The 26,721-nt window shown below is 24.9% G+C and overlaps 1 protein-coding gene across 4 annotated transcripts in view; it reads right to left on the bottom strand.

Moving 5' to 3' along the window:
* The window catches only part of LOC126901906 (diuretic hormone class 2), a 30,041-nt gene extending 18,946 nt beyond the window's left edge, over positions 1-11,095 (bottom strand). For 2 of the 4 annotated variants that reach the window (XM_050678830.1, XM_050678828.1), the window contains exon 1: positions 10,986-11,071. The gene's annotated coding sequence lies outside the window, so the exon portion shown is untranslated. Of the gene's footprint in view, positions 1-10,920 lie in introns of all 4 variants that reach the window. The other 2 variants (XM_050678829.1, XM_050678831.1) reach the window with 2 other exon arrangements.
* Between the last annotated feature and the right edge of the window lie 15,626 nt (positions 11,096-26,721).

Below are 26,721 nucleotides of genomic sequence, written 5' to 3'. Positions count from 1 at the left end.
ACCATCCTATGTCTTTAAGTATTAAATTCGTAAGTAGTACATAGTATATGTTAAAGTCTGCTATTAAGTAAATTATTTATTGTATGTGTTTTATTATAAATATATGCGTTAAGTGATGAATTTTGACGCGCTTTGCATATTATAGTGACGTATTTAAATTAATATTTTCAACGATAAAGTGTTCATAAGGGGATAGAATAAAAGGACAAGGTATGTCTTAAATCTTAATAAATTATCGTTAATTTTACATTCGTGACAATGATCGTTCATTAACTTGCGTCTTAAGTATTTTCCGTAAATACAGGTCATTCAAAAGTTTTATTTTCCTATAAATTTATTGAAAACGATTTTTTGAAGTAGTAATTAAATGAAAATATTATTTTTTTTTATATGTCAATAATTAATATATATATAAATAAATAAGTGTATCAGTTTTAAATTAAAACACCTGTATCCCAAATTCCAAATCCTATGTACTGTTAACATATAAATGCATACATAGCACTAATAAAATAATTAAAAAAAAAAAATTGTTGTTTGAAAACTTTAAACAGAAAGTATATTTTCAGAGTATGATATGTCAGGCTAATGTATTGAATTACTTCTATACTCGGTGTCAGTAGCACTTAACAATGTATAATTTTTTTTATTATATTACAAAATGTATGTCAAGCTTTTAGTTATAAAATGGTAGACTTAACAAACACTGAGATGAGTGCATTTTACTGTTGAAAGTTATCAATTGGAAATAAAATAATATTATCACATGTCAAGTAAGGTGTATTGTTAAATCCCCATCTTGGATGTTTTCATGTTTTATTCAAATGGTAACACTTTTTTCAATTGCTAAGTAAAAGTTTTCAAATAATTTTAATGTATTCTACGGAATACACAAAATTGGATTCGACCTTAAGTAAAACACATTTTAGAAAGAATAGTAACAAATTAATAGAAAAAGAGAAGTGTACAAAATCGTTCAGATAGAATTGATAATATGTATTAAAATTCTCCTGGTTTTTGTGAAACACAACTGAATTGTACCAAAAATCATTTAGATGCCTTAGTGGGGTAATTAAATAATTTAACAGCTTCATATGCTATTGATTTAGTGTTTAGTATTCAAATACAAAATAGGTTTTATTAAACAGTTAAACAATTTTTACAGTTTCATTTTCATATTTTTATCATAAATATTTTATATTTTGGCGTAAATTTATCAAATCATAAATGATGTACTAAAAAACAATTTTTCTGTAGTTTCAAATTATATGGATGAAAAAAGATCGTGTATTAATAAATAATAGAGTGAATATCTAACAGGAGTCGGCAGGGTCGGTCTAGTCTAGTGGGTATAAACGTTTGTTTCGCCTCATGAGGTCCCGGGTTCGATCCTTAGAGTGTGAACGGATATTTTTCTTGTGATTTTCTCATTAGAAATGTCTGATCTCTAAGCTAGGCCATAATGGCCGTGTTCCGTCTATCTATCTTTGACTCCTAACATGTGAATAGGAAGGGGTACTACTGTACCACCTTCTGTAGTATGTTATGTTTGGGAAATAGAAGGTAACACAAAGTATTTAGTAATCAAAAGTTATTAGATTTGTCAATAAATCTGAAATTACCTTGTATACTACTTGCGATAAAAATTGATTTCGTATTATCTATAATAATTACTTTTGTAAATTTATCAAAACTGAAGAATTAAATATTTAAAGAGGTGTTAAAAAGTTACTTCAACAAATTGAAATGTAATTAATTTATTATATATAATAAAATAATGTGTTTTTCAGATTTAATTGATATATACATTAAAGTTTTTGTATCTATTAAATTTTTGAATAAAAATTCACTATTGAACTTTATGGAAAAAAAGTAAAATTTTTTAAATTCTTGGACTTGAAAAAAAAGTTATCAGATAAAATAATTGTTTAAAAACAGAAAAGTTTTAAATGAAACAATTAGATAGTTTTTATTTAACAAGTTTAATAAAATTTTATAGTAGTATTAATTTACCATCAAACAAACAAAGTAAAGTATATTATTTCTTCTGAGCATAATTCTGTACCATAAAAAAATTCAATACTTTTTTTATGCCATTGACATTTGAGAATATTTGGAGACATTAGAAACTAATATCTTAGTCATTCTGACGACATGAATCGATATTGTCATCGCACATGTTTATTTTTTAATAACTACAATGGACAAACGAAAAAAATGTACAGATCTGAAATTTTTATTCCGAAAACAATGCTAGTAGTGATAATAGATCTTTCTCGGGAACTATATGTAAGCAACTTCTATTGTAATCATTATACATTGTAATACCGACTGGCGACATACTGGCTAACCCGAAAACCCGATTTCTTCTGATGTGATGATTCATTGTATTTAGAAGCGTTATAAATTAATAACTAATTAAACTTTATTTCAACTTTAAATTATATTAAACCTTTACTGTATCGTTTATAAAACATTGTGCACTATTATTTAATTAGTTTTCTTGTTATGTAATTCAAAATGTATTGATAATGTTATAATTACTTTCTCATATGTTTGGTTAAAAATCACCAAGTCAAAGTTTTAATAAATTATATATGTATGTACATTACAGAGTTCTTGTACTCCGTATATGTATACTAAAAACGTAGTTAACAAAAGATACTGGTTGATGGCAAACCTTAACTATTGGCCCCGGGTGTCTTTTATTTATTTAGAAAGGAAAGATTTTCATTTTGTTACGGTCGGATAGCAAAGCGACAGGTTGTTGTAAAGTAACATAATAAAGTGGTACTGGTTTGCGCTGTTACATAGTCCTCAAGGGAAAAGACTACTGGAAATAGACATACGTGTGAACAGTTTTACTGATATTAGCTTTTATCAAGCAATTCGTTCGTTGGTCATTGTTTAATATCATAGAAAACTTATATTTTATCCAAGAGAACGTCTTGTCAGTCACGAAAAAATCGATTTTATTGCTCAGAATTAAAGTTAGAAGAAATACTCAATGAGAAATGCAGGATTCTAAAAATTGTTGATTCATATTAATATAAACTTAAGAATTTGATAAAAATATTTAATAAAAGTCTGTAATTATAATTTTTTGTTTCTTGAAAAATTGTATAAGTATTGCGTTTTATATAAATGGCGAAAAAAATACAATGTGTGTAAGAGAATACACTGCTCATTCAAACAACAAATGTTTTTTGAATGTTCATATTATTTTCTTGTAGAGAATTGTTCAAAAGTCTTTTCCACGGATTTATAATGCACTGATGTTGACTCAACTAATTTCATTAAAAATCATTGCTCATTTGCATAAAACCGCACGAATAAACCTTTCAGTTATGTCATTTCGCTAGAATAGCAATAGACTCATTAAAATCCTTAAAACGACGTAAGTGCCATCGTGAAAAATTAAAGTGATATATTAAAGAGGCTATTTAATTTTCACTGTTAGCAAGACGGTCTGCGTATTATTTCTAAGTGAAAAGTTTTTTTTTTGTAATATTGGTATTTATTATTGATGACAAACTCTAAAATATTGTTTAGTCATCACCCTAACTTTTTATACTGATTAAGGGTTCATAATGTTAAACAAAAACTATGTAAAATATCTTAATAATACACTTTTACTTTGAACAATAAAATGTGTACTTGTTTTGTTCTGAGATATTTAAAAGTGTAACAAGTCAATGTTGACATATTTTATGATAACTAAGAATTAAAGAGTAAAATAAAAAGTGGTAATTAAGAGAAAAACTTAGCTCCATATGTTATTATTACACGAAAACTATTCAGATAAATTACAGCATTTAAAATGTTAAAAATTATTTGCATTCAATTGCACATATCAAAAATATAATTTGAAATTAATATTGCGTGTAGTTCGTAATAACGTTGTACTCTGTGTAAAATGTTAAATAATAACTAATGTCCCTCTTGCCACAAAATGCTTTTTGTACTATTTAATTTTTTTTTTTTTGTAATACATCAATATAATGAATTAATTTAAAGTATTTTTCATGAATTTTTATTTAAGAGTTTTTTGATTAAATTTTATTATGTTATACGATAAAAAAAGGTTAAATTTAATGAACATGCTTATTTATTTTTTAATAAATGGAATAAGTTATGAATATAAGTAGATTGATAATGTTACCAAAATTTGTCAGAAGTATGTTAAGAAAAATTATACATGAAAACAGGGACATAAATCATGATAAAAGTTTTTATGGCTGTACATTTCATATTATTTAAAATAAAATATCTAACTTTCAGAAATCATCAAAACGTACGTAAAACAAATTGTAAGTCACTCATGTAATGAACTTAAGAATGTCAAGTTTTTATTTTTAAGTTTTAAGTTTTTTATTTGCAGGAGTCAAAAGCAACAGTTGTGAGTCAGAATCAATAGCTTATCAAAGTTTGTCTAAACTAACCAGCGTTAACTCTAATAAAGTTAATTTTATTCATATTCTCAAACTATGTTTATCTGTTTAAACTTACTTACAGTTCATTATAATAACTAGTTTATGTTTTGGCCGCGATGTAGGACAAGAGTTAACAGTTGAATAAAAGCAGAATGAAGCAATAATAAATGAACTTAAGGGCAAGGCCACATAGAAATACAGACAGTTTCATGATTAGACTATAAAATTGTGAAGATGACCCTAGTTATTAAACAGTAATGAATTAGTAAGCTTTGGTCCTATATGATTGTTTTTACAGAAAACACAAATATTGTTTATTCCACTTGATTGATCGATTTTATTATATAGTTTCGCTAGCAATAAGTTTGTTTAAAAACAAACTTTGTTTTTAGAAAAAATGTAGCTGAAATTAAACGGTTGTTAAACATACAAAGTGTTGTAGGGCTGAACTATATTACGTCAAATTGCAGGTTAATTGCGAATGTTAATTCAGTAATAAATTAGTTTACACGTTGTACGGTCACAATAAAAACGTTTAAACGTTTTATCTTTTTTCAACTTATCTTTAATTAAATACTAATCTAAGAGTATAAATTGCCATCTTGAACTCAAAGTTTGAAATTTTATATGCTTGATTTTCATTTTTTTGATTACTTCGGTTTCAACAAATCAAACTTTTATTTTGTTTTGGACGAACAAGTTTTTATTGACAATGGGCTTTTGTTTTTTATTTCTGTACACTGTCGTTTCATTTACTCTTTAAATTAATCATATCAATTTTTGAGTATACTCTGTTAAAAATTGACTATTTTACTCTTAGTAAATTGTTGAACAATCTTAGAGTAGATCAAATTGTTAATAGTTTGTAACCGGTAAAATCAGTAAATATTTGAAAAGTTCATTAGTTAGAAACAACAGATTTAAAGCTTTTATTTTATTTTTTATTTTTTTGAACATATATTAAGTGATATAAATCGCAATAACTTTTGACTTTGTAATAAATAAATAATTTTATTAATTGTCCGTTATTATGTTTTTCACTTAGTTTTATACATATAAACGACACGTAAAACTTTGCAAGTTTCAATTCAAATTAACAACATATACTCTTAAGTAACATTTCCACAATTATTAATCACAGTAAAGATGGTGGTTATCTGGCAGAATATGACGATCGAGTTGATTAAATCTGTGCCGTTTTATCACTGTGACGATATAACGTGTTCCAATCATATTTCGTAGTCGTATAAAACTTAATTTTCATTATGACATCATTAAGTACGTGTTGGGTGAGGGCGAGTTAGTTACGATCACCTTAAATAAACAACTGCTGGTAAGTGCGTCATTAGTCATATGATTGAATATCGTAAACATTTTTTTTAGTTAATAATATTGTTGAGATAATAAAGAGAAAAAAGTTTAAAGCATAGTTTATTTACCAAAACAATCTACTGAGTTATTGCTACCGTTCTGAATTTTAACTTTAACCTTAATCTTGACCGCATTTACAACTCTTTTTGGTCGTAAACTTGATTTGTTTGTGGTTAGCACCTAAAATGTGTTTTATCTATATAGTCGAAGATTTACTTCCTAGAAAACTAAGTACTCTGTCGAATAATCAACAAATGATGCTTAGTTGTTTAAAATAATATTATATAATCATAAACTACCAAAATGCGCTTATATTAATGTAAGAAGTGAAATATAAAACAAATTTAAAACAGTTAAATTATCTAAATCTTTGTCTAATCAGAGCGTCTAACAAAAATTGTTTGAACATTTTTTAAATAATTTGTTGTATTTTCGCATCAAAAGTTATGTAAAAAAATAAACAATTTTAGAACGATGAAATAAAAAGTTGCTTTGTATTGTTAAAATTATCTTGAAATCTTCACACATCATCAATATTTCTAATATTTTATAATACAATTTTTTTCAATTGAAATAAACGTAGTAATACTAATGTTTATTATTTGTACTACCTTTTAATTATTTTAGAGATTAATATTTACTTATTAATGAATGAAATATTATTTTTTTACTTAATTATTCAAAAGTTAAATATTTTTATTTTATAGAAAATCTATTTTTTCCTTTGTTTGTTATAACAAGCAAATTTTCTTTAACTGTCTTGTAATGGTTGATTTTTAAAAGAAGTATGACTTGACATCAATATAAAAAATATTTTAATTTTAAATTTTAAGAAAAAGATAAATTTAAACATTGAATCATGTCAGTTGCATTACTTAGAACACGTGAAATTATTTATTACGGCAGTTATATGTACAAGTATGTCAAGCCTTTACAGTAATAGGTATATGTTATGTAAAGTTTTTGAATATAGATTCAATTCAATGATATAAATCATAAATATTGACCTAGGTATCTTAAAACTTTAGTTAACGATTTATGCGTATGGAAACCAATCGAAAATCCGATTCAATAAATTTTAAATTAGTGTATTGTATATATTTAATAAACATAAACCACCTTATCCTTTAGAGATTGTTAATAGGATATGATGGATTTACAAATAGATCGACTTACATATTGTCGAAAACTTGACTTTATTCTATTTCTTATTATTTGTAAAAAATAAGTTTTCGCACAAGAAACTGGAGCAATTTGAAGTGGATATTTTAGGTGAGGTAAAATTAACATTTCTTTATTATGATATACCTTCAAGTTCTCGTAGAGGTTAAGGAAATAAAATAAAAATAATAATTTAACTTATTCAAATAGAAAGTGCTACGTTCTAGGGAGTGTTAAATAAAACATGTATCTCGACGGTTATGGTTTTTCAAAAATTAATTCTATTATCCGATGCGGTTACCAGAGCCCAAACCTATTTACCATAATTTCCACTGTTGAATTAAATTTTCTCGGCCATGCACACAAAAAAGTAGACTTTGTTTTTAAGTAAATAAATGTGTAATGTAAAAATATTTTTCCTTATTTGTTGTACCCAAAGTTTTAGGCCATCACATTACTTTATAAGTTGACTATAATATGTAAAAAGGTGCACGTATGAATCAAGATATTTTATTAAAAATGTTGTACGTATAATTTTTAATAGTGTTTTCCGTAGTATATTTTACAAGTAACATTTAGTCTAACAACGAAACTGTATAAAGTCTGTCGATGTTTTTTCTTTTTGCCAAAACATATTTATCTATAATGAACTGTTTCTTTTTTATCCCGGCGGGCACTGTTTCTACGGCACGTATTTGTTGTTTGCTTATCTGCGTAATTTGTGTATTATCTTACTTTGGTATCATACGAATATAACTGTTCCAGTGATGAGAAATGATAAAAAATTCACAGGCATCACTCAAAGATATTAAGCGTCCTGAACGATGTTTTCGGTTTAGTTATTTACTGTATTTTGAGTCTTCCAGATATTCATTGTATAAAATTTTACCAAAAAGTGGAAATTCATGAGTAACAGCCAATATCTTGACACAATGTCATCATTATACGTTGTTTAGTGTCACTCGTTTGATTGTAAGATGCCTTATCCCGAAAAAATCCTCATTTTTGCTACACTCCGATTAGGTATACACTGGATACCAAGATGTAATGCGATTTTTCTTTTATGCTTTATAAAATTTCAAAAATACAAACGCTCTGATGGTGGCGTTACGATAAAAAGACCAAAGCATTCATTGTGGTATTATTTTTTGTGAGTACCGTACTAAGTCGAGTATTCGTATGAAATACAGTTCAAATTTTCATAAATGTCCTCATATACATGCCATAACTAAAATGAAGGATTATATTTTAAAATATATTTGTGCCGTTGTTCATTCTTTGATCTATTTACCCAGTATACTTTCGATAAATGTCCAATAAGTATATTTCCTTCTTTTGCCTCCCTTTTTCCTGCCTTTGCTCCAGTAGCAAAATTATTTTGAATACTATAGAACGTATAACGATTTACATTAACTATCGGATTGGAAAAAAACTCGACGCTCATTACGGATTTCATTTTTTTTAATGTGAAATATATGACGTGTTACAAAATATTTGCGGCTTATGTTGTTTACTGATCAGTATACATTTTCCTTTATATAGTTTTCTTTTCAAAGAATTTTCGATAAAATGTAAATATTAATTGATGTCTAGAAATATGTAACATGCACTTGATAAAATTTTCCTTATGATAAAAGTGCATAAAGAAGCTTATATGAACTTTTGAGTGCGTATAAATAAAATGATCCACTGTGTGTAGTGGTTTTTAAATATGATACGAATATTTAATATTTATAAGAACGATAATAAAAGATAATGACCAAATGTTTTATCGATGGAAAAAAAATGATTATTTTCTAAAATTTGCTAACAAAAATGGTTAAGCGCGAAACACTAATACTTTACATATGATAGATAGAAAAAAGACCGAACAATAAATTAAAAAAATAATATTTGATTAAAAGATTGTACAATTTATTTTTTGTATTGTTTCTTTTTGTACAAAAAGAATGAAGTCATTCTTACACCAATTCAATTCCGTGTAAATATTTTCATATTTTTACTTAAAGAGCTTTTAGTTAAATTTGTAATTTTAATTATTTTTTAACAATTTTTTATGCTGAAAATAGTTTCTATTTTGTGTCATTAATTAAGACACGTGATATTTTACATGTTCTCGTCCTGTTGTGAGACATTGTAAAGTAATCAACGTGACCATATCAAATTATGCACCTGTTGCGTTAATTCATCATTGAGAATAGATTGATAAATATTAATTTTTGATGTTTAATTTAAAGTAACAAGTATTTTAACCAGTCATCTATGTACAAAGAAAAGTACTTCTGCAGGATGATTAATTTCAAGGTGTAAATTTATAACAGCTTTTAAGTAAAGGACCAATCAGTTTTAGATTCAAAGTACTCATGTCTTGTTTAAAAAAACTACACTAAATACTTAAGTTTCAAAGTCTTTAACCAGAATATTACAGCAATACAATTAAAGTAAATTTATAACTATTACTACAATTTACTTTTTGTTCTTTGCGTCTATGTGTTACACATATCCCAGTAGTTTCATATATATATATTATCAGTGACATATTAAAACCATTACATATAAAATAGGTAAGCACATATCACTCCATTGATGAGTTCAATTTATTTCTGTAACTTTCAATGGATAATGTACCAACATTAACGGTTAGACACGTTAACCAGATCATTAAAGTGAAAGGGAATAAAGAACTTAGGAGGGTTTTCATTCCGATGTCAACACTATGTAAATTCAGAATATTTTTAATGATGATACTATGACTAATTAACTTAAGTTTAGTCTTTTGTTTCAGTTAAAAAAGGTTAATTATGCATTCCTCAGAAATTAATAATTTGATTCTAAATTAAATTTAAATGAAAGTAATTAGGTAATTATAAAATATAAAGTTTATTTAAAAACATTCTGTTTAATTGAAAACTGTGAAAAATAAGTTTTTTTGTAGAGTAAAACAAGGAAGACTAATATGTTCCCATCTAAATGTTCAATATTGAGTAAATCAAAATCATGCAAACACAATATTAAGTTAAGTATTTAAAAAAAATGAAATTTCTAGTCTTTTAGTTGTTTAATCTACTTTCTACGTCCACTTTTATCGTTGTGTTGGCGTGGAAAAACAGTCACTGGAAGGTATGGTCAGAACTTGGATTTCAAAACAGTAATATTGTAATGACTCGAAAATGTATTTCATTAATATTAATTACGATAAAATATAAAATACACTATACAGTGTTTATATTTACGAGTGTAGTCCGTATTTGTTTGACTTGGTGTTGTCACTTTAATGAAAAATAATAGAACTCAGTGCGATATTTAATGGATATCCGTAGGCCATGAGCAACGTTAATTCTACCGTTTATGATAAATCACAACATTGTTGCTGTGGTCACGTTATCGGATTCGATTAACGGCATGTAACAATAATTATAACAGTATACAGCAATGTTAAACATATTATCAAAGGTCTCTTCGTGATTTTGTAATCTTTTTGAGTTAATTGACCGCTCTTAGCGTTGCAACTTCATCATTAAATGAGAATTTATCACGTCGATACCCAGTTATGTATTACTGATAAAAACGTAAATTGTCAATATTAAGATTGAATGCAAGATAAGTGTGAAATTTTAACCGTAAAACGTGTCTTAAAATCACTAGTCTTTCGATTCGAAAAGCAAACAAAACTTTATCCGTTTATTATCACGTGTGTAATCGAACCAAAATAAATCACTGAAGATCGGTTCATTCGCCTCTCTCCAGTGATTCATATATGAATGAGTGTTACACGTGCACTTGGCTAAAAAAACGACAAACAAGATAATGTTTGAAAAGCAAACACGGTAGCTAAAACGTGGTGAATGATCATGTAAGTGATATTAAGGAAAACCAGGGTAACTACATCCAACGGAATTAAACTTTGATTTCACTCCAAAAAAAATATTCATTACGTCAAAAATTAATTACTTACAAGAAATTATAAGTGGATGTTAAATTATCAACAGTTGTTAGTCAGTATTACTTTGAGTTACTTACCGACAGTATCCGACTAGAACGATCTGAAAAGAACTTATGAGCCGGCTGCAGTTTCTGCAACGACCGTAATACTTGTGGAGTGCGAATTAACTTGTGGCGCTCGTTTATAGTCCGCGCGCCGAAACAACCAGGTTCGATGGGGGGGTGGCCGGGCGGATTGACAGTCGGTCGGCGGAAGGGAAGTGGGCAGGTCGAGGGTACCGCGGGGAGATCACCATATAGGGGGGATGCTTATCGTCTATGGGGAAAACTAACGCTAACCGGCCAATCGGAGACCACTGATTTCTCCTCCTGCGTGTACACACGTTTTAAATCAGAGCTAGGTCCAAACACCTACGTCACGTCGTTTTTGTAGTCGTTGTACCATCGCGGACTTAGATTTTTGATAAGCTAAAGTTTATAATTGGATTTAAATTATAAACCACACTGTAGTATAGTATCGCCAATGAATTTTAAGTCTTCAACTAGTCCACAAGTAAACATTACTATGGATAAGCTATTTTTGACAAGATAGCATCACTATAAGTGTGCGGGGATGTTTTGAATACCTTTAAGTTGTGTTTTCTTTACATTAGAGGCTACATGCTAATATATAATGTGAAAGACACCTATTTAATGCGAAAATATAGAAGTATTTGTATCCGCTGCTATATCTCACAAATTTTTTATTATTTCCCTTCAGTAGGAAATAGAGATAATAATATAAAAACCATAGAAGTTTTCAAGTTGGATCAAATTTCCTGTAACATATCTATAGATATAGTTAATTAATTTTAGCACACAACACTATGCAGAAAATTAGTTCAATTTCTGATTAAATAACGTTCTAGAAATAATTAACTTAAATCTTTATTATATAATTTCCTTCATAATCGTATATATATGTTAATACACATAAATATTACTAAATGTACCAAGCGTGAATAATTGTTACATTTATTTTTGTTCCCTCAGTAAATATTTTTCATAATTAAGTTTTACTTGGAAAACGATTACTGTTTTTTCGACTGCAAGTCAAAGTAAATATTCAAAAAAATAATAATTGAAGTGCCTTCAAATACGATTACCCGTGAATTAAACACGACAATCTGAAAAAAATAATTTATTTCGTTTTTAGGTGTTGTCGATAGTAATTAGTTCAAATAAAAAAAAACGGTATTAATAAATAATGTTGATAATAATGATTTAATGAGGATCATCCATTCGGGAACTTTAACAGTGACACATATCTTGCTTCTATACTGGTTTTTGTAGTCATCAGGTTTTATCAGACAGTTTAAAAACCTGAGAAATCGTAAGGTAGAGCCAATCCCAAATAGTTGGGATAGAGTCTAAGGAGATGATGATGATTTGTTAGTTAATTAATAAAATATACGATAATTGGTGAAGTAAATACGCCATCAATTTTATCTTAATTATTAAAGTTTTAAAACGTTTAAAGAGTGGCTGTATATTTTTTTATAACAAATATCTTAACAAGTTTATGGTACTAACATTTTGGATTTAGGCGTTACTTATAATAATGTTAAATAATTTTAGTTAAAATCGTGAAAAAACAAATAAAATGTTACGAAGTGAAAATAATATGTATTAAAATTTTCTATATAATGTCAGTAACGATTAATGAATGGAAAAGACTTTTTTATCGTTATATCCTTTTAAATTTATTTAATGCAACACATAACGTAATAATGAGATTTTAATTAAAAAAAAGACGTTCAACAAATTACAATAACACTTAAAAGAGTACAGAAAAGCTACGAATGTTCGCAATGGACAAATTGATTCTAAAAAAAACACAGTAATATGAAAAATTAATGAGTTTTTTGATGTCGACTATTACAATTTAGGTAATGTTTTTCTTTGAATAATGTACAAAAATATTAAAATAGTTTTATTATATTCCTTTCTACTTGTATTAAGAAAAGTATTTTATAATGTTCACTCAATTTCACATGGATTTTAGAAACAAGAATAGTTAACTTTGAAAACGGAATATTTTATTCCACTTGAGACTACTTAAGTTACTTTTACTTTAATTTTAAGCATTTTAAACGCTTGTTATACAAATAATCAAGATTTGTAATTTTCAAGTTAAAATTAACTTGGTAGAGGGGAGATTTGAGGCTGTAAAAACCCAAATGGGTAAGATTTAGAAGGCTTGAAGTTGATTTTTATTTGTTCATTGCTTTTTACAAGTGTTTCTTTTAAAACAACGAAATAATGAGGAAGAATATCACTTTTAGTTACTTTATATCACATGAGGATCATATGTAATATTTTAAATCAGGGTTAGTTCCTTATTTAGTTACTTAGCCAGTCCATATATTTTTATCATTTTTAAAAACCTTTAGAAAACTAATAAATCAAGATTATTTAACATTTTACATGATTATTAAAAGTTTAATATATAAGTTGTTTTTTTTAATATTAATTTCTAATATAATATATATTTTATGTATATTATATATATTGTAATAAATATATAAAGTTTTGCTCTAGCATTCACACTATTACACGGTTGTAATAATATTTTTTTTTAATTGGGGAAATTTTAAAAGTAAAATAAATGTCATCAAGTTTATATTATAAAATCGATATTGCTTTGGTGACTAATTACTCGGTATTCGTAATTCGTTTAAAAATAATTTATTCCTATGTAAAATGAACTAATTTCCAGAAGTTTGAAGTTTAAGTATTGTTTAATGTTCTATCATAAGTATGTTATTGTTGTTATATTTACTAGTAGTTAAAACTTGTTTGAAACGACATTCATCACAAAGCCATACTTTGTAGTTGAAAACGTTTAGCGGTAAATACTTTCATGTTCTCGTCCGTGTTGATTTTTACTTTATGCAAAAGACACTAAGCAACCGAAATATTTAGTAGTTTTTAGTTCTAAAACATAATTTAAGATGAAAAGTTTTGTATACACAATTTTGTTCTAAAATATTTGAAGATTATAAAATAAATTTTAGAATATGGGAATTTATTTTAATCATCTTATAATAAATGTCATTAAATTCGTAATTCATACTTAACCAAAAACATTTGTAAATGTATCCTATCTAGTCTTCACGTTTGATTATATTTATCAATTAATTATTTTTTAGCATTAATTGATCTATTTATTGTGACTATATTTTGTTATTTTATAAATGGTATTGCACGTGGATATGATCAGCATTATTTAATGATATGTTTAACGACAAATAATAAAATAAAGTCTTATATTATTCAATTGTTTTTGTAATTCAGAAGATAAATCACATTGTAGAACTGACTAACTCATTTATTCTAAAACATTCTAATAAATTACTTGATAATTTTTAACATCATTGAGGCGACGGAGACACTTAAATTACTTGATATTTCTTTTTAACATCCAATAATGAAATTAATGTAGTTTTTTAAATTTCATATTTATTTAAAAAAATATATATACGTTATTTATTTTTAATAAATAAATACATACTATATATAAATTAAAAATAAATTATATTTTTTAAAGTTAAGTAAAATAAATACTGATTTTTATAAATGACTTTAATAATATTTAATTTTATTTATTATTATATTCGATTTCATTTTCCCGTATTGAATGTTGATAAAATTAAATATAAATAATAAATACATTTTTTAATAATTGAAATTCAATTATTTAATTTGTTGATGGATCAAATGGAATGGTTTAAAAACTAGCAATTTTTTGTTAGTAAACCTTTTGAAAAAATAACTGAGCCTTAAGGTCAATAAATCGCTAACTTTCATTATACAAAGTAAATCACAATAGCATATTTTACCAAAAACACAATCTTCATCGAAATCACATATTTTTTAATAATCATAGAAATGTTTTAGTTAAAATAAGACTATAATTTATACAGAGTGGTTTTAGAAATTAAACATCAATATGTAACAAATATAAAAAAATTGTGTTCATTCGACTATTTTAGAAAATTTCTAAAAAAAAAACTTTAAAAAGACAAATATATTTTGGATTTAGAAATAATGAATTTATTAAGTTTCTAACTCTTACCTAAATAAGCAAGTAAATTACCTAATAGTTAATCATCTTTTAATATTTCTTTGAAAACTACTTATTATTAAACTTCTATAGTTAGTGTATATACTTAGATCGAAAAATATGCAGATGTGTCTACGCAGTAGCTTACGTAGAATTTTATTTTGGATAGGGTTTTCACTAAAGTTTGATAGTAAAACAGTGAGTATCTTCGCCCTTATTATATACTAAACCATTTGGGGGGGTGGTTAAAAATCTAGAACTCTACCCTTGCGTATTTCACTACGTCTACGTATAAATATTGGGTACCCTATAGATTTAAGTAATGTCATCGTAAATAGAGTACTATAGTTATTTGACCGAAGTTTAATTATAATGAAACTATAAATAAATAATGATATTTTGATGTCAACTTTATGAAAGACATACGTAACACATGCTATATAGATTGGAATCATCAATAGGAAATATAAATTTCCCATCTCCCCATATTCACTATTAATCAATCATAGATTTAATTTGAAAAACAGCAATACAAATTGTCAGAAAAATGTTCATTACATGTCAACTAAGAAAAAAGATTTTTATATGACAAAATTCTCAAGTAATATTTATAATTTAAGTTTATAGTATTTTAATAATAAAGCCAACTTAAAAATATTAATTTTTATTTTAGTTAAAAGTTTTATAAATTGTTTTGTTATAGTAAGAATATATTGTTTTTGGATTGTTTAAATTAATGTAAAATACAAAGAATAAAAACCGATTTAAATTTTAAAATCCATGTCTAGTAAATTATTTCTTTAAAATAGTGTAAATGTGTGATAGTTAAAATATATTTAGCGTATATTATTTAATCCGTTGAAATACACGACGGATCTCCTTAAATCTTACAAATAATAATTTATTTTACTGGTCATAAAAAGTTAGTGTGTTAAATTTGATACCCACACATCATTTAATAAAATAAAATTGTTCATAAAAAGTGGAAATTACTTTCGTGTAATAACTATGAAATGTATTGCATTCTTATAACAGGCATCAGTAAGTTCAAAGAACAGTTAATATTTTTTAAACAGTATTACAGACTTCCTATGCTCCTATTTTGTAAGCGATTTTTTTTTTTGAAGTATTAAGTATGAGTACCAATTCTCATATATTTTACTTTTAAGTAAAGTTCAACTATTTTCGAAACTGTTTATTTTTCGTTATATTTATAAAATAAGTTTTTCAAAAGTAAAACTTTTTCATTACTTTCATGAATAGTTTAATTCAATATTTATAATTTTGATTAAAACTAGAAATAAGTTAGTATATTTACAATGGATATTATGTAAATAGATCAATACTGTAGTAATAGAAAATCTGTATAAATATTGTACTGTAGTTTATGTAAGTTAATGTTCCATTAATACTAAGAAATCAAGTAATAAGCTATTTACCTAACCAGGAAGTGTTAAAAGTACAAGAGTTTACATACACAACAGCTTTGCTGACAGGAATACGAACATTTTTCCACTTTCGATGAAGGTAGTACAATATAAGAGAAAATCAGTTAACGAAATTGTATAAACAAAAATTATCTTGCTTGTAATATTGATAAAATTAATGCATTGTTAATAAATTTCTCGATTTATTATTTTCTATTAGTTTTGCAATAAAAAATAATTATTATCGATTATATATTATTATCGATTATATATTATTATCGATATATATGTATATTAAACTGTATTGCAAAAAAATAGCATTACCTTTTTTAAATAATAAGTGTAAGAATCATTTTTTATTAATACATATTTTTAAGGTATAAATAAATAATGCTTTTATGGGATAAAATTTATGTATTTAATGTACCGATTTTACCTGCCCATTTGATGTTTAAACCATGAAAAATTAATATTCTTAGTAATAAATGTAAAAATTGTAAAAAAGTTATAATTGTTATATTTCTATCATAAACTCATTTTAGCCGTATTATTTTTATGCTGTCCCTACAGTGTAATTATAGTCTCATTTAATGTGTTAATAAAATCAAGCGTCCAACTTATATTATGTTATTGAAAACTACAATTTTAATATATTATTTTTTTATAAATACAAAGCTAATGTGACAGAGTATACGAGAAATTTTATTTCGTATTTTAACAAATTTTTTTTAGGGCACAAATAGAAAGTTATTTATAAGATGTTTCATTTGGCAATAAAAATTTGAAAGATAATTTTTAATAGATCACAAAAAATATAGAGTATTTAACTATGTACATAGTAATTTAAAGAAAATCAGATTTTCATGGATATTAAAAAATTAAATATAAAATAATGGAATAAGCAAGTAAATTTATTTTTAAAATATTAAATTTAACACTAATTTTTAACATTAATACCTTGCTATCGTATTTGTTAAACAAATTTGTCCGGAACCACTTGCTAAAAATGAATTAATGAACTAATATAATGTACTCTTGGTTTAACATGCTAATCGTTGTAGTTATTCGTTTTCTAATTAATTTTATGTCAACTGAATTACTTTAGAATGGTATTGACTTTCAACATAATTGATTTGCATAATATTTTTCGGAGGCGACGATTAAAACGATTATTTTTGAAGAAATTTATAAGTTACTATTTGTATATTTATACTATTTTAAATATAATAATCAGATTACGTTAATTTTAAAAACGAAATAATTAAAGCATTTGATCATATTTATGTGTTGATTGGAAATTTACAAATTAAAATAAAAAAAAAATTCATTCTGAGATACTGAACCCTAATAAACTTTGGATGCTTAATATTAAAATATTTGAAAAGGTATAATTTGAACTAAAATATTAATTTATACAATGTGAATTACGATAATAATAGGTCGTGTTCGATTAATATTTTTTATTAATTATTTGTAGTATAAAACAAATACTTCATTATGATCGACTTTAACATAGAACTATTATTAATAAGTTTATTTTGGCTGGAACAAAACGAAAAAAAAGCTGATCTGTTGATATCTTAACATGAAATCAATGAGTTTTAGTAATTAGAAAAAATAAATTCATATTATTTATAATGTATTAATTACAATGATCAACAAAATTTGGGTCATGAAATGTGTTATGAAATTTTTTTATTGTTTCTGTAATGGTAAAATAACAGTTCTTCACATTATGTTAATTAAAAAAAAACATTTTTTTTCATGGCTTCTTAATTATATTTATTGTATCATGATGATAATTTGTGCACAATTTAAAATACTTCCATAAAGTGTTATCTATGATATGAATTTTTGAAGTTGGGTTTTGTAGTATTTTTAAAAAAGGTGAAGTTGAACTATTCTTAGAAACTATATTTTTATTCTTGTTTATGTTGTTATTATTTATTATATCAATAGAAAATGTTATGAGAATTCAACAAATTGTTTACTACGTCGCTTTTAGTTGGCATAATCGCTATAAATGTGAAAAAAAGTTTAAAAAATGTTAATAATTATTATTTATATTTTATTAAATATATTGTTTATTAATACGATTATTTTTCTTTAAAGACTCTAAACATAGTTAAATTATTAATAAAAAAAGTACAGACTTGTCTATTTTTTGTAGTAGAACGTTATGGTAAAATCAGATTTTATTAATTTCAACTATTTAATAAATTATAGTAAAAAAAGAAGTAGTTGAATTTTAATATAATATCTATTAAGATATCGCTGATAAACACTATCCACAAAAAAATTATTTAAATGGCCTTTCCTAAAATAATTCATTTAAAATATTTATATATATACTTTTATTTTTTGTTAAATTCGACAATTTTTAAACAACTTTTTTACTATTATTAATTAAATAGTTAAAATTAACAAAATCTGATTTTAACATACCTTAATTAGGAAGAATTCATAATTTGCAAGTTTTCAATAGTTTAAATTTAGTAATTGCAATTTGTAATTTTGATGTTGGATCATGAAATTTATATTGAGAAATATTCAGAATATCAAAAGTTAGTGGGTTAAGTGGAGTTTTTGAGAATATGTGCGTTTTACTGGTTCGAATGCAGAAATTAATTCTTTAAGAAAATGATTAATTAATGGATATTATTTTGTAGTTTTTGAAGTAATAGCACTTACAGTAGTTAGTGTAATAAAAATGAAAACATTTTGATAAATTCACATACCCCGTCTGATTTTCTAATAACACCTTAACAATCTTGATAAGACATTATAATTATAATTAACTAACGAACAAAATTATATTATAATTTTTATAATTTCTCCATAAAAGTTACAATGTATAATTATTAAATATCAATTTCCTATTAAATTTAATTACTATAGTAATTACTTATTCGAGTATTACACTTAAAAATAATAATACTATTAATTAAGATATAATTAAAGAAATAGGAGTTCAAGTTGCTTTTTGAATAATCCATTAATTCTTTCTATAAATTAAATATTACAGATACGCAATGATACGTTTTTTATGAAAGTGATTTTAATCGCTGTCCGATATTCTTATATACTTGTTCCAACAATGTCACGTTCTCACTGTACCGATTTTTTAAAATTAATTTTGATTTAAACCTATCACACTTCTGTCGAAGACACAAAAAATAAAGTTACAATAAATAAAAAATATACTATTCTAAATTTAGGCAGAACAGATAGATTTTAATCGATCACGTCTGTAATATAGTGTTTGTTTCTTAGTTAACTATAAAAATAAAATTGGCTGCACTCAGCTAAAATCGTTTTCATACTTAAGCTATAGATGAAATTTTAGATACATCTATAGATTTTAGAGGGTATATAGAATGGTATTAGTTGTGAATTATAATAACGTTTAAGAAGCAAAACAAATTAAAACTTAAATCGTAAAAAAAATAATACATAATTAATGTTCGTTTGCATTTATCATTTGATACTGGCCACATAAAAACCATAAATAGTGGACTTGTGTTCTTACTTATACTGTAAAATAATTATGTACATTTTGTTGATGCCTTAATTGCTATTAATGAATTAAGTTTCAAAATCAACACTTTGGTTTTATTATTTTTTGAAGTAATAATTTAGAATCTATTCAGATAAAATTTATAATTAATTTCATGGAATGATTTTATGCTTAAATAATTATATAGCGTATGATTTATTCATTTTAACAATAACTAAGCCATACTAATTCTATACTTCAAGCCTCTGGAAAAAACTATTTTTATCAAAAGTTCATTAAATATGAACCGAAGCTTGATGAAAAAGCATTTACATGAGTTGGCCTACCGATAAATGCGCTATTGATGTACTAATATGTACTAAGTGTGCTAGTAATTTATGGTCATTTTGTACTTTTAAAAAGAAACAATTTTTATTAATTTAATTAACTTAATAACAAAAATTTTATTGATAAATGTTTAAAAGATACAGATTTAAAGAATTATCATAACTAGTACATTTTTCAAAATGTTTTTTAGATTTTTACTATTACCACACAAAATTTATTTAATTTTTAAGCGATTGTTTTAGTAACTCAAAATGTTACCTCTCAACTTCAGAATAGATATTCCAATTTATATAGGTTTACGTATTTTTTTGAATTACTCAGAAGTTAGATCTATATCAGTTATGACATTTTATTTGTATTGTAAACAATACAGTAAAATGTAAATCATAAACATTTATTAGTTATTGGAGAGAAATTTCAATTTTCTAGTTATCTCGTTTAAAGGAATAGCAAATGATCTACTGAACGATTGCATTAATCGTAAAATGTGAATAAATTTTGTTGTTTCATTAATAAAGAAAAGTTATATTATATATTACATTATAAATAACTAAAAGAAAATGCATATACCCATTTATATTTTCTATAAAATAATTTATAGTTCTATCATAATTTTAAATATAAATAATACCCCTAAATACTATTTAGTAGTAACCATATCAATAATTGAATAATAAACATCCAACATTAGTTGAGACCTTTTTCAATTCATGTTTCAAATTTAAACTATGCTGCGATTAGGTTCTATTTTATTGTTATCCAGGGGCTAATAAATTACAAAATAAGAATATACTTATTTAATGACGCAAAACTGTTGAATCCTACCGAGAGAGTGGCATAGTAATATATCAAACGACAAATAGTAAACATTTGGAAATTATATACACTCACACCTCACAGGTGTTTTAGTTTTGATGTAAATAATGAAATACTGAATGGCTTTGGCCTCGAGCTAACCGTAATTTATTGATAAATAATCCTAATGAATTATAGTGTATGACTCATTGATGGTTGTATCCTGCATGCAAAATATCATAAAACCGGATTTAATGTGAATCAAGGTTATATTTAGTTTTACTTTAAGCTGTGTCTTCATTCACTAGTTGCCAAAAATCAATTCACGTCTATTTAAACTATATATTATAATACAATGAACTCGCGGTTGTTTTAATTTTCATATGATCTCATCAATTCACATACATCAAAGGTAGAGGCTACATAAATGCTGTAAACTCACTAAGATATTCATTTTATTATTTGTATGACTCATATGTTGTCTAGCGAGATACAATAAGTTGAACAGTCTCCATTCATGATTCGACTAGTTCTTCGTGGATAGTTGTAATTTTTTTAACATCATGGTTATAAATTTAAATATAAATAACATAAAATTGAAATATAGAATATGCACATGTAGCAACTATCAGCTGTATCATGAGAGTTTATAATTGTAGTGATCATGGAAAAATAATATGGTAATTTTTTGTAGCTATACCTGCTCTAACCGTAAACTCTTGAGATATGTGTGTTTTCTATTCGGAAATAGAAAATATCTCTACAAAATTCACTTTTTAAAAGTTGTGAGATTTGTTTTTAAACTCCGTCGTTATAATCACAGAGTTTAGATATGCAATTTTGTGTGTTTAATTTTAAGTTTTACATATAAAATAAGAATTTTGTTGCAAGAAATAAGTAATTCTGACCATTATTTTTTTATAAGTATTCGGAATATATTTACGCAGCCTTCTTAAACGAATAAATGAAAATTAAATAGTAAAAAGTTTAATATTTAATCTCTACAAAGAGAGTTACTTTATATGGTGATAACTGCATTCTTAAAAAACTCGCGTGATGTACAAACTACTAGAGAAGAGATGAATCATCCGGAATTCCTATGTAAAATAGGTCATACCACAGTCATACTGTCTGGCCTGTTAAGTACCCACGAGACTAGTGAACAGTAAATAACGACTGTTATTATATAAAAAAAATTGTCAAAAATTTATTGAATAAGACATCGCTTAATAGTTACTTTCTTGCACTTAGCAAGCTCTTTAGAGTGAAAATATAGATGCCAAATCATCAGCTATAGATTAATAATGACAATAATTTAATACAGTAGCGCATTAAGAATTGTTGCCCCAGGTAGATATTTAACTTGAGCTTTATAAAAATAGTTTCTTATATATTAGAAAGTAAATGTTCTCACAAACTTTTTAAAATGTCAATGTTTCTAAAAAACGTACATAAAAATACATATAATGACAATAAATGGTAAATAGTTTAGTTGACAAATAAATATTTGACTTTATCGATACTATTAAATGTAAATATGGACTTATGTATGCTAATTTGAATCATTACGCGGATAATGAACAATTGGAATTAAATCAATGAATGATTATTTTAAACTTCATACAAAAACTAAAATCATTCTGTTGTACAAATACTCTGAAATACAGAAAAATAAATGAAACATGTCAAAATAATAATTTTTCATCCAAAATGTTTTAATGGTTATTAAATATTTGATAAAATTCCAACGAATGAAATATGTATACTTTTTATAATAAGAATAGTTTAAAGCATTTTTAAAGCATTATAAAATAAAGAGTGTAGAAATTATTATTGCGTATAAAATAAAACAAAATTATATAAACATTTATTTATTTTTCTATAAATACAAACTAAAACATATTAATGCAATGGTAAATTTGCTCAAATCTGATCACATACTAAAATTAAGCAAAAATTGCAACCAAGGAATCATTTATAATTATTATTTTATAATTTTAATTATAGAAAAGACTTTTTTTTTTAAGAGATTCATAAAGTCGTTTAAATTTGGGGCGGACGTAATTCCTTGTTGCGCCACTCTTTAAAAATGGTTTTGTATTTAAGTATAGCTTATTCGTATGTGTTTATTAAAAAAAAAAAGCATAGATAATTAATAGTAGTAAAAAAGGGACATTAAACAAATGATTTCCGAACATATTTCCCTCTCTACTAGTTATTATAAATAATTATAAATTAGTTTCTTTTATAAAATATTATAAAAAATGAGTGGTAGTTAACACTTACAAATTTAAGTTGTCGATTTTGGAAAAAATTTTTTACACATACTAAACATATTTTAATTTTAATAAAAATATGTTATTACTGTTTTAAAAAAGATTTTTCTTAATTTTTAATTTCCGGTCATTATTTTTATAATTAAATTTTAACTGTTATTTCATTATTTATATTTTAGGTAAAACATAATATAAAACTCAAATATATTGAATTATTTAAAAAAAACTAGACCTCAAATAAAAAAAAATTACCAATTTTACGCAGTTTTATTCTTTATCTCTGATTATATTTAATTTATTTTCTGCGAATCAAGCAAACATAATTTTTATTAACTTTATTTTCGATTTCTATTATACTCAGCTAAGAAAGTAAATTATGACACTCAAAATGTAAATGATTTGTAATGTAAATCCTTTACATTAAAAGTCTGATAATATTATTTTCTAATCAATTACCATTTGTTTTTTTAATAGTTTTGAATTTTAATGAAATTCAAATATTTAAATCATATTAATTTAAAGTGTTTTCATAAATATCAAACTAACTTCAGTAAAATGAATATAATACAAAATTGATTCATATATTATTTATTAACCTTTAGAAATAATTGATAATTTTGTATTTCAATGTTTTAAATTGCTAACAATTTTGAGTAAAATTCTGCTTTTATATTATTTAATAATACGAAAAGAAATATTAAAATATGTATGATTATTACAGAAATAAAATAGACATTCATTAAACAAGTAAAGTTGAACTGCGGTTATCTGTCACTAAATTTGATTGAGAAAGTCTTCTTCACATTAGCTGAAGTTACTAGAACAAATTCGAATTGTGAAAAAACATTAATTCACATATTTTTAGGTAGTTCTAAATCAGTAAAATTTTTTTCTTCGCCACTTAATTCTTTTAGATATATTGCACGTAATATTTTAACCATCGTTATTTTTGAAAAATAAATATAATTTATACTTGATTACATTAAAATCTTGTTTTAATAATTTAATAAGTTTATTAATTGTGTCTGCTGTATAATTGAAAAAATGAATAATGAAGGGGAATCAAACAATACCATATTTTGGTTTTTAAGACGTTTGATTACTGTCGGTAAGTATAAAAAGTTTGATTTTATACAAATCAAATTTCATTGATTTGTTTGAGAGGTAAGCATTTTTGGGGTTTTTTAACATCCATACTTTTAGTGTTGTCAAATAATTCAATAATACATTATATTGATTTATAGTTCTCATAATAGTACATTACCGCAGATACTATGTACGCCAACGGTTACTATTTTTGCTGATCGCAATATGAATTTAATGAAATTTTTTAGTACTTGATCAAAATATGAATATTTTAAAAATCTTTTTTTGGCATTGGTGACTAATTCATCGACAGCATCAAAATTTTAACGAATATTTTCAAATACTTTATGTAATGTATGTGCGAGGCAGGTAATAGATAACATTTTTGTGTAAAGTATTTATAGATAACACACCGCGTTGGATAAAAAAAAATTGCCGTAATGATTCCAATCTAACCAAATTAAGATAATGATCAATAAACGTTTTAAAAATAATGCTATAATATTTTTATCTAATCCCACGACATTAACTAAAACTAATTCACTGGTATAATGTTCAAGTTCACCAACTATTGTATTGACAATATCTATTCCTTTAACATTCGTAAATATATAACTTATCCAAGGAGATCCATCATTTTTTTGTACCAGTAGGAATTCTAATATTATTTATAATTTCAACGTCAAAATTATCCATATGATCATTCTCCTTCAAAAATTAAAAAAAGAACTTCCGAATTTCTTTATATTTATTAATGTTAACCAAAACAAAACTTTTTAAAATATTTGTTTATATTACACAACATTACAATTAGTTTTGAAACAGAAAAATTTTGCTTACATTTTGACAACTTTAATTGTACTTAAATTCGATTGCAGAACTGTAAGATAAAATAATTATAGTTTTTTATAGTAAAAATGTATATTTTCCATTAACATTTAACGCTCAATAAACTTAAATACATTTTTGCTACTTTTTATAATAATTTTTATTTATTAATTATTAACGATTTTGTTCGATCAGTAAAAATTTAGTATTACAAATCTATAATATTAATTTTAATGTCTTTTTACAAGCTAGACGTAAACATAATAATTTCTTTTTATTTATAAATTTCTAAATGGTAGTCTTGACTGTTTTGAATTGTAACAAATAATTAATTTAAAAACACCTTATGTCAATACTCGTAATTATTTTTTGTTTTATTTAGAGTCCCGCCTAAACATTTTATCGTAAATAGTCCAATGCATCATATTTAAAATTAGTATAATTTTTGATGATTGATTTTTGGTTTGTTAATAGTTATAAGTAAAAAATTGTGTTTGTAATTTTTAGTAATAATTATTGTATTATCTAGAAAATAAATTTTGAACATTAAAGAAATATGTTAATATTGTTTTTTCTATAGGTGTAACTATTTCACTAGATCCTTAATATTAGGCAATATCAAAACCAAACTTTTAAATATTGTATTTGTATTGTTTAACAAATTCTAAAGCATAACAAAGAACTTTGTTTTAGTAAGATTAAGTGTAAGCTAATATTGAGACACCAATGGAAACCACCTGTTTTTAAATTAAACACAATGGTATAACTAGACTGCTATTATATATATATATATAAAATAACAGTTGGTGTTTGTAATTATTTCTGTACACGACTTAATATTTTAATCCAGTAATATGAGTAATACTCATTGTAATAGTTCTTAAGTATTAATTTTGAATTGGAAAGTATAGGCAAATTAAGAAAAAAGTCGCATTGGTGTAGCACAATTGTCAGCATAGAGCGCCGGTTGAATTTAAATCATTTCAGCAAACAGTGACCGTATTCAAACTACACGTATATCTGAATAAATTATGCAGTAACGAATTGAACAATAATTTCACGTATATTTTATGGACACTAAGAAAACGTTATTATTCTGTAGAAAATTCACAATGTTGTTGATAATTTTTTTTTTACCATAAAATCTTTTTCCTTAACGCTATAGAGAAGGATGACCGTAGAACTCTGGGTAGTTTCACAGTATCAGTCGTCCATTTTTATAGCCATTCGCAGCCTCTTAGACTGCTGTTTTTAATATTATAATTAACTTTTAATTCGATTTACTTCGGATAAAGTGGAAAGCGTCATAACGTTATTGAGCCGGTGCAATTATTTATTTTATGTTTGTCGAATACCATAAAAAACAGGCGATTTTTATTTTTCAAGCAAAGTACTTTGGAAATGGTACTGCAATTAAAATTTTAGTAGCTTTTATTAAACCACGGTAATTAAA

This window comes from Daktulosphaira vitifoliae, unplaced genomic scaffold (assembly GCF_025091365.1).
Source record: "Daktulosphaira vitifoliae isolate Bord-2020 unplaced genomic scaffold, ASM2509136v1 Scaffold_3, whole genome shotgun sequence".
NCBI lineage: Eukaryota > Metazoa > Arthropoda > Insecta > Hemiptera > Phylloxeridae > Daktulosphaira > Daktulosphaira vitifoliae.
This window is presented reverse-complemented; position numbering and strand designations above follow the sequence as displayed.